Raw genomic sequence first — 7,385 nt, forward strand, 5'->3', positions numbered from 1 at the left:
ATTTTCACAGAATTGGTGATATATATAATTATAAAATTTGGCGTAATAAGGTTACATTTTTAGTAGAACAGGCAAAAAAAAAATATTTCCAAAATGCTATTTCAAATTGTAAAGATAGTAAAACTATTCGGAAGTATGCCAAAGTCTAAATCCTAAAAAAAATACATAATAATATCACGCATTTAGAATATAAAAATAGTCTAATTCAAAATGATGTTGATATAGCAAATACATTTACTGTGCATTTCACAAATATTGCTGAAGGTATAGTTGATAACAAATTATGTAATAATGATAATGGTGCCAGTTTTGATGCACTCAATAAATTTGTAAAATAAAGTTACAAACGGGTAGTGAAATATTCATTATACCAGAAATGAGTATTTTAGATGTAAACATGTATTTAAAAAAACTTGACAAGTCTAAAGCAACTGGTTTTGATGATGTCGGACCAAATATTTTGAGTATGTGCAGCGATGTCATTGCACCAGCCTTGACATATATATTTAATCTAAGCATCAAAAGTGGTAAATTTCATTTAAGTAATGACCTTCTTAATACTACACAGTCAGGTTTCAGACCTAAACATTCGTGTACTACTGCACTTACTAAATTAGTAGATGAATGGTAAGCAAATATAGATAATAGAGAGATAAACGGAGTTATATTTTTAGATTTAAAGAAAGCTTTTGATCTGGTTAATCATATAATTTTATTGAAAAAACTTGAATATTATAATGTTTCAAATTGTACACTAGACTGGTTTAAGTCATACTTGTTTGAACGAAGCCAACAAGTTAAGGTCAATAACGTCATGTCTAATACTAAATGCATAAAAACTGGGGTACCACAAGGTTCTATCCTGGGCCCTCTGTTATTTATTTTATATATCAATGATTTACCACTTAATATAGAACATTCATTAATAGATTTATATGCAGATGATTCTACATTACATTGTAAAAGTAATAATTTACTTCAATTAACTTCTAACCTTCAAAATGATATTCATGTAATTGAAAACTGGTGTTCGCAAAATTGTATGAAATTAAATGCCAAAAAGTGTACATCAATAATTATTGGCTCGAAACAAAGGCTTTGTTCAACTGGAAACAGTTTAGATATCAATATTTCAAATGAACAAATAGAAAATGTAGCTTGTGAAAAACTTCTTGGTGTATATATTGACAAAAACCTAAATTGGAATCAGCAGATAGATAAAATGTCAAGTACTATATCAAACAGAATCAATTTATTACAAAAGATAAGAAAATATTTACCTATGCATATACGTATTATCTATTTTAATGCTTATATTCTGCCATTATTTGATCATTGTTGCAATATATGGGGAAGCTGTTGTGAAAGTGGAATAAATAAACTTAATAAGTTATTAAAGAAATCTGCTAGGGTTATAGTAGAAGCTGACATAATGACATCATCCAGTTTATTGTTTAAAAGTTTACACTGGTTAAATGTGGAAAAACGCATTCAATACCAAAAGGCAATACTTGTATTTAAATCATTAAATGGTATGGTTCCTAACTATTTACAAGAAAATTTTCATTTTACTGATAATGAAAATTATAACTTACGTTCAGCTGATGAAAAACTATTAAATATTCCAAAACCAAAAACAATTGTTTTAAAGAAAACATTTACATATTCAGGTTCTCAAATATGGAACAGTTTACCAAATGAAATAAAAATGAGTAATACACTTGTATCTTTCAAAACAAAATGTTACAAATTTTTCATCAATTGTGCAAATTAATATGCTTTTTCATTATTTTTTAAATACAATTGTATATTGTGTATAATACAACTTTATAATACTTTATGTACTTATAAATATGTTATTATTATTTTGAGGACTCTCAGGAAGATTAGTTGTAACTAATGGGATCATCCTCTTGAAATAAAGATTATTTATTTATTTACAAGATTGATTGTTTATATAAATATACAGTGCTTGATTTCCATTGTTTAACGCAAGCGTACATTCTAGATAAATAAATTGAATGCAAACTACGTACGTTTACTTATTTGTGCATTTTGATTAAAAATTCGTATGTATATATCATTACTTTCATTTGTTTACAACTCTGTCTTGTATTGTTTTGGTCGAACTATCATGACTATTGCAAATATTAAATTTCATGACTGTATCATGTGTTTCCATCAGTTTACCATATAACTATCACATTGTTAGGTTTGAAATTTATGGTAAATACTAGTTTTTAGTGTGTTAATGTCTAATCTTACCGTTTTAATTTATTGACATAACTGCACGACTCGTTTCTCAATTGACAGTGGTAAGATAATCGTTGCAAAGAATTCTGCTAAATATTTGTGAAAGACGGTTTCAATTTTGCAGTGTTGCGAGAGTTTATGTTCTATTTTGAAGGCATTTGTAGTGACCTGCAATACAAGAACCGTTACATTGAGTTTAGTTATATGTCTTGTGTTTCTGTCTCTGACCTACGTTTCTGTTTTTGGCATGTGCAGTGCATCATGACATAAGACATTGTTACGAGTACCATGATGCACTTTCATGCATGACTGCTGTGTATATTTTTGACATGGAACTATTGACCAGAATATGACTTTTTGACTCTTGACCTATGCACATTGGGTGTGTCATCGGCATACAGTGTGTATATATCCTTGACCTCAAAATATAATTTTCAATTGATCTTGCTTCTGAATATATGGCATGTAGATGTATTGTCATAAGATGGTGAGTCTAGTGGTAATAGAAACTTCATGTGAGCTTGACCTTTGTCCTCAATGTGCAACTTGTATATTTTGTTTGAATTAAATGAGGAATTGTCTGATTGGCACTCATACCACATCTTCTTATATCTATTTTAGATATAAAGATTTATTTGTTAGTTTTGTGTAGCACGATGACCCTTTTCTCAAAATCTGCTTTGCGTTTTTTTGATAAGGAACTCTTGACCAGACTATGACTTTTTGACTCTTGACCTATGTATATTGGGTGTGTCTCTTGGTATGATTACCTTGACGACAAGTCAGGAGTCTCTGTTTTTTGTTGATCTTGTATGTTTTTAATTGTAAGTTCAGTTTTATGTTTTGGAGTTTGAACTAGTACACACTTTGTTTAGGGGCCATCTGAGGCCAGCCTCCGGTCGAGTGATTTTGACGCTTTGTTGAAGACCCATTGGTGGCCTTCGACTGCTTTCTGCTCTTTTGTCATGTTACTGTCTCTTTTACACATTCCACATTTTCATTCTCAATTTTTAAGAATGTTTGGTTCAATTGAAAACTAAATCCTTTAATTTCAGTGAAAAAAATTGAGTGGGTCTCATTTGGGTCTAAGAGTGACGTGGGATTGCTGACTTTTTGTAAACGTGACACGTGAAAGTCAAATTATTGTGTCGTGAAAACGGGAATTGAAGTCTAGCGGGACACGGGAATTTACAAAAAATGAGAATTGCTTACGTACATAGTGTAAGCGGGATACGGGAATCTGATAAAACAGTAAGCGGGATCCGGGATCAGAACCCCCAACGAGACCCCCATTAGAGAGAACATTTACTGCTTTAGTATACGTAGCGCCATGTGCTGCCAGTTGTGATAGATAATGCAAAATGTTTTAATCATTTTACCTTAGATTTCATTTCATTTCATGGACATGCAGATATGGATAGTCTGTTTTTACATCTTAAATTCACACAGAAGGTATACGCATATCAATAAACTAAGCTCAATGCAAAGAACCTTTAAAGTACACTTAGACAAAGAGCTCAATCTAGTGAAACACTTTGTTATACTGGTCACATGTAACTTGAAATATCACTGTCTGTTACCAGACTGCACCTAGATCCTGAAACTTAGACTTGCATATTTTTTTCAGGATCTAGGTGCAGTCTAGATGTAGTTACGATAGATAACAATTTTGTCTGATGAACCGTAGGAGATGCGGTGAAAGCGCTAGCAGAAACAATGTTAATTTTTTGTGTTTTTTATTTTTAAACTATGTATATATATATATATATATGAGTCTGAAAGATTGTGTAACAATACCGATAAATAGATGGAAAATAAAACACTAAAAAGTGTTGAATATCATTGCACAAAGATGGAAAAACTGAACAGATGATATAAATTATACAATAATTGCAAATATTTCGGCTCAACAAATGGCCTTCTTCGGTGACAAAAGTTTTAACAATAATGAGATATAATGTATAAGGTGTAAACATAGATCACTAATAATACAGGTAAGTTTTTTGTCGATTGATTTTAATCCAAAATCCTGAATATAATAATATTAACACTAGACTGTAAATTTAATTATTTCTTTCTATTGATTCCATCTGGATGGAGGACACCCAGTGTTTTTATCCAAAACCTCTCCCGATTTTCTCTTTGCCTATTTTGCCATGTACAATCCTGTTCGATCACAAGGATCTTCATGTGATCAAAATCTTTCAGGTTGTGATCTGGTAACCTGAAATGTTGGCTGACAGGAATGTACGGTTTTTTTGTGAGGTCACTCCTGTGGCCATTGAGGCGTTTGTGAAATGGCTGCATAGATTCACCAACATATTGGAGACCACATCTAGGACACTCAAGAACGTAAATCACGTTTGAGCTTTTGCAGTTGACATTGCAAAATATCTTGTATGTCTTTTCTGTGGTCTTACTGTGAAATGTTGATGAATGCTGCAATTGATTGCAACATTTGCAGCGCTTGTCCCCACAAGGCTGACAATTACCTACAGTATGGTTAGGTTTGGAAAGGTCAGCACGGACAAGTATATTTCTCAGGCTGTTAGGTTGTTTGAAGGCAATCATGGGAGGCTCAGGGAAGATTTTGGATAACTTCGAATGTTTCTCGATTGCTGTCCAATGATCACGAATGGTCTTGAAACTATTTCTCAGGCATGGATGGTAGGTGAGCACACATGGGATTCTTTTACTTTTCTGTTTATTTTTGTAAGTTAGCAGACTGCTTCTGGGGATGGATTCCGCTTTTCGAAAACTACTATAGACTCTATATATATATATATATATATATTTTTTTTTTACAACGAAATTTGTTTTACATGCACAAGTATAAAAATTGCGGTTTTTATCCAACGCAATCATAGGTTTGAACGTAGTTTTTCATTTAGACTCGTTTATATTTTTTCGTTTGGTCTTGTATGATATTTTCCCTGCGGTTTATATGATCCGTTCATCCTATATTGACTCTTAAAATTCAAGAGTCTATCTAAAAATGAGGGTACATTTTATATGGCCTTCCAAATACCGTTTCGATCCCTAACATCACTGAAGAGACATTTATTGTCGAAATCCGGATCTGGTGTACAAAAAAAATAATTTAACACCTTATGTTTGTGGCATAACATCGTGGCCACAAATTAATTGTTTTCTGTTTAGTATTAAATTTATATTAAGATCCATTTTGTTACATCTTGTGATCAATTTTATTTGGCAATCGCCAATGGCAGTCAGCAGGGTTAAAGAACATCAGTTGTTCGACCTGTTAGTCAAATGAGTTTTATTTAAATATACTTTTTGGTCTTTTGGAAAATTGGAAAATGTTGTTTGTGCTGTATTAAGACCCTTCTACAACGAAATTGTTTTACATGCACACGTATAAAATTGCGGTTTTTATCCAACGCAATCATAGGTTTGAACGTAGTTTTCAATTTAGTCTCGTTTATATAATATATATATATAAAACAAGTCAAAGAGGGTACAACATCACTATTAAATAACTATAAAATGAACAAATATTAGATATTTCGGATAACAGATATCCTTCTTCAATAATAGCACGATGTCAAATGAATCATGTCAAAATATTCAAACTGAGAAACTTTTTCTAAATCTCGAAATTTATACAATTTAAGCGAACACCACAGACGCCGATACAATTTTAAAATTTCCAAACACGGCGCAAAGATTACAAAGCTATGCCAAATGAAAATAGTTATTTTCGAAGTGAACTGGTAAAACTCTAAATTTCCAAAGGTTGTGACAGTTTAGATGTTATAACTGCATTGAGGGCAGTCCTCAAACAAAACAATCAGAAATGTCCTAACCGATCCAAGTTTGTATAATATTTCAAATTTGACAACGGTAGGGCAATTGCAACAGAACTACATATTTAAGCCTCCCAAACGAATAGCAGTCTAATAATGATTAGAAAAATAAGTTTGATCTAATGAGGTAAAATAATTGAACGTGGCTACGTACTTATACATCCATCCCGAAAGAATGAAGCCCTGTAATTTAAACTGGTATTTTAAGAATTTCGAACTGTAAAGCCAGTACTAAAGCCGGAGTTACTGGAAATAAGTGATGACAGGAAAATGAGGGACTCATTCTATGTTTTTTCATTTATGCCCTCTGGGGAAACTGTCCGTAACTTTCTTATCCAAAATCTTTCCCGAGCGACTCTGTCGACCTTCGACCAACCCTCGTTGTGGTCTATGATGGTATTGCAATGTAACTTGCAAAACCCAGAATGTTGTATACCTCCTTCAGTGTCGATGTGGCATGCAGTATGTTGGCGAGACAGAACAGCCTTTCAGCAAACGCATGAATGGTCATCGTAGTGACTACACCTGCAAGCCTGACCTCCCCGTAAGTCGTCATTTAAGATCACATGGGCACGACCAAGCTGATCTAAAAAAAACTTACCATCCCCATCATAGATCACAACGAGCATTGGTCAAAGGCCGACAGACTTGCTCGGGAAAGTTTTTGAATAAGAAACTCAGGACAGTTTCCCCAGAGGGCATTAATGAAAAAACATAGAAGAGTCACCCATGTTCCCTACCATCACTAACTTCCTGTCATCACCCGTGTCCAGTAACTCCGGCTTCCGTACTGGACACTTACACTTTTCAGGAATTTTTGAATTATACTAGTTTTAATTACAGTTGGCAGGGATGTGTAAATACACAGCCACGTTCTATTACTTAACCTTAGTAAAAATTTATTACTCATTTTTCGTATTATCAAATTACTATATATTTGGAATGTTTAAATACGCAGTCTCTGTTGCAATTTTTCTACCGCTGTCATATTTTAAATATTATACCAGCGTAGATCGGTCAGGAATGTTTATTGGGACTGTATTCCCACGCAGTTGTTTAATATCTCAACTATCACCATCTTTGGGAATTTAGAGTTGTGCCAGTTCACATCGTAAATAACTGTTTTTATTTTGGCATATCTCTGTAGTCTTTGCGCCGTGTTTGGAAATTTTAACATTGTTCCAGCGTTTGCTTAAATTGTATAAATTTCAAGATTTTAAAAGAGTCTTAATTTGAATTGACATGATTCATTTGTCGTGCTATTACCGAGGAAGGATATCTGTTATCCGAAATATCTAATTTAAC

This window comes from Mytilus galloprovincialis, chromosome 1 (assembly GCF_965363235.1).
Source record: "Mytilus galloprovincialis chromosome 1, xbMytGall1.hap1.1, whole genome shotgun sequence".
NCBI lineage: Eukaryota > Metazoa > Mollusca > Bivalvia > Mytilida > Mytilidae > Mytilus > Mytilus galloprovincialis.